At 44.0% G+C, this 3,472-nt stretch overlaps 1 long non-coding RNA gene across 1 annotated transcript in view; it reads left to right on the top strand.

The window, feature by feature from the left end:
• Positions 1-3,472, top strand: part of LOC114008026 (uncharacterized) — a 28,486-nt gene that overhangs the window by 24,136 nt on the left and 878 nt on the right. The window lies entirely within an intron of this gene.

Here is a 3,472-nt window from a genome sequence, read left to right as displayed (position 1 = left end):
ACACACACAGAGAGAGAGAGAGACAGAGAGAGAGAGAGAGAGAGAGAGAAACTAGTGCTAATTGGAGTGATTTGTCTGGTGAGTGTGTGACAGCTGTCCTACCAGGAAAGGGCAGTCCTTGCCCCTTATTTTTAGCTGTCTGTTTTAATGTAAAGCTTTGGCTCCCCAGTTTCCTCCCATCCTTTCCTTGTTGAAGGAGACTTTAGGGAGGACAAACCCTCATTTTGAAATCTCCTGAAGATAGGATGATCCTGATTTACACGTTAAGATGTCCCTTGCGGAATCATTCGGAACTTATTTTATTTGAGGGTGAAGAATGGCAGCTGAGAGATCTTTCGTTTCTTCTTTTCTTCTAAAGCAAAAGAGTTCTTGCATGTAGAATCTAACATTTTGATGAAATTAGAGACATACATATTAATGTCACTTGTTTTTCTAAATTTCCCAGGGAATGGGTCTGAAGAACAATGTTGCTAGGATCTGTTTAACTCACGTGTCAGATGGGAGTTGCTTGAGCACTGTATTCATTACTGAATTTATTATCCAAATAGCCCCTTATGCCCGGCCCCCGCCTGCACGCACCCTGCAGAATCGCTGAGTGTCTGCCCAGCCATCGATGGCGCCACTCTGCCAGGAGCCCTGCCTTGCCTTTGGCTCATGACTGCTGATTGAAGTGTGTGGCATATGTCCCCTATATATAGAAAAGCACATATCTATACGCAGCTATGTAGCTTCAGATAGGCACACTGACACCCCCACACGTGAATCTGTGCAAAATTTTTTTCTTGACTCTTTCCTTCAACCCAGTGATTTCCTAACGATCTGTTACCCATCTAAGACAGATTGCTTTTCATGGTTCAGCGGTCCCAGCACAGACATTTATTTTAATCAATAGAGCAGTCAAAAGAAAGAATAGATTTACTTGTTTTTTTCCTTTTTTACATTTAATTGAAAATTTTCAAGTGATTACCAACTTGTGTAGATCTCAAAGTTTAGGAAGCACTCGTAGGTAAGCACGTGAGACTGGGGTAAGTGGAAAAGCTGCCCCGGTAGGAATTGGTCTGCAGAGAGGCTAGTTAGCCTTCGGTGGAGTGAAGCAAAGTGTTTCTGTGTTGAAGCCCAGCTCCCCTCCTCTCCCTCTCCCACCCTCACCACCGAGCACTCCTCATCCTCAGGGCTGTTTTAGTAGCCAGTGCCTCTCCTCTATGCTCACAGCCAGTACCTGAGCTCAGGTCTGATATTATCATTCCCTTGTGCTGTTGCACACCTGGGCTCCCTGCCTTCCCTCTTTGAACTGCTCTCTGAATTAGCTTCCTACCGGAGAATCTAACCATACCACTTCCTTGCTCAAAACCCAATTCTTACTCACCACTTCTGTGTGGCCTTAAGCTTGTCACTTTTATTTTCTGGGCTTCCATTTTCTTATCTGCAAAATGGGAACCATTAGTCCAGGCATCTAAGCAGAGCAGGCTCATCCTCTGCTGAACACTTACAACTTTTCATATAAATAATCCTGTCTATGGCAAACTCATACCTTTTCTTTAAGACTTGGTCCAAAAGCCTCCTTTCCTGGGAAGCCAACACTCTGATGCCAATACTCTTTGGGAATTAAGCATCTCCCAGTTCTGAGCTCTCAATGTTTTTTGGCCAGTGCTTGATGACAATACCAACTACTGGTGGCCCCTGGGCTGTAGGCTTCATGATGGGGTCTGCCCCATCATCCTATCCACTGCACCCCCTAGCATAGTACCGAGCACAGAGCCGATTAAGCAAGGAAGGCATGTTATCTGGAAAGTCTGGTTCATATGGCAACATCTGGAAACTGGTCTGACTGCAAGGAAACTTACAGGAAGGTTTCCCATGAAATTATTTATTTAGTAGTTTTTGGGTTTTTTTGTTTGTTTGTTTTGGCTATAGGGCGTGTGCACTAGCCATAGTGACAGAAAGTGAGAAATCATCTCCTGGGGGGATGGCCATACCACAGTCTCTTCTCCTCCAGTCTCCTCCCAGGATTTTGGGCACACACATAACATCCAATATGAGTTTTAAGCTGCCAGGTCTAGGACTCAAACCATGGTCAACCATATGAAAGTCCAACAATGTAACCATTATGTCATCTGCTGGTCCCTTCATGAATGTTTAATGATTACTATTGGGTTGGATGGCCTGGCAGATGGCATGGTGGTTAAGGGCACTGGACTCCCACATGGCCAAATGCAGTTCAAGTCCCAGACCTGGCAGCTTAACTTCTCTCTTTCTCTCTCTGTCCTTCTCTAGTCAAATTAAAAATAAACAAATAAATAAAGTTAAATAAAATAATTCTTAAAAATAAAAGATTGATGTTGGGTTGGAATTTAAAGCCCTCTTAGATTCTCTTAGATTCCTGCAGCATGTCATTAAGAGAGTGAACTTTGGGGTGGGACGAGGGAGTGATCTTGAATGGTTAAGTACTTCTGTATTCTCTTGCCCTTCTGTGATATTTTCTCATACAGCCCATTTTGCATTTTTCCAAGAGGACTATAATCTCATGGGATGCATGTCACTCTCTTTTCACAGGGGAGACACTGAAGCCTTAGAGCAGTGGCTTCTCAACCTTGTTGCATGACAGTCACTTAGGAGAGCTTTAAATGGTCCTGCAACCTTGGACCACCCAGGTGGCATGGTGGCTGAGGCAGCTGGATCCCACATGGCTAACTGTGGGTAGTTTGGGGGACATGCTGGGCCTGGGTGCTTCCATGTCCAAAATCCTGGGGGTAGAGTGGAGAAGAGATTGCTGTCACCCCTCCCATGGGTGCTTCCTTTCACGGGCAAGCCCATGTGCTCAACAGCAAGATTAAACAACAAACTCCTGCTACTTGGACCAATTACATCAGCATACTGGGCAAGCTCTGAAATATTTTTTTTCAAAACTCCTGACAGGACTCCAATCTGCAGTCAAGCTGAGAGCCCTGCTCTAGAGAATTTAGGTTCCTTGTTCACATGACCTTAAGGTGGTAGAACCAGGCTAGGGCCTGAGTCTTTGGCTTATACTAGGCCTACCTCCAGGACTCTGCTGTTGGTCGTCATGCCTTCATGCTTACTACAGAGTCATGGCCCAGTCCAGAATGCTGCTTGTTCTGATGTAAGGGGGCAGATTTTCTTGTCTATTTTTCCCTCATCTGTAAACCATGGCACTATTACAGGGGTCTTCAAAAAGATCATGTAAGATGCATATTGTGAAAAAAAAAAACAAAACAAAACTATGCACGGATTTCAAGGATTTTTTTTTTGGGGGGGAACAAAATTAACTTGTACTTTAATTCCATCTTTTCATTACCTTTTGGAAGTATCCTTATAGTTCTTCTCTTACAAACATTCTGCATGAATCCAATGAGATGAGACTATAGATGGGACATTTAAAGCAGAGGATCACACATACTCGAAAATGGAGAAATAATCCCCCACATGAAAGTAGATCTTCTTGAGCAGGTGGGTT

Source organism: Tupaia chinensis, unplaced genomic scaffold, assembly GCF_000334495.1.
Source record: "Tupaia chinensis unplaced genomic scaffold, TupChi_1.0 Scaffold000274_1, whole genome shotgun sequence".
NCBI lineage: Eukaryota > Metazoa > Chordata > Mammalia > Scandentia > Tupaiidae > Tupaia > Tupaia belangeri.
This window is presented reverse-complemented; position numbering and strand designations above follow the sequence as displayed.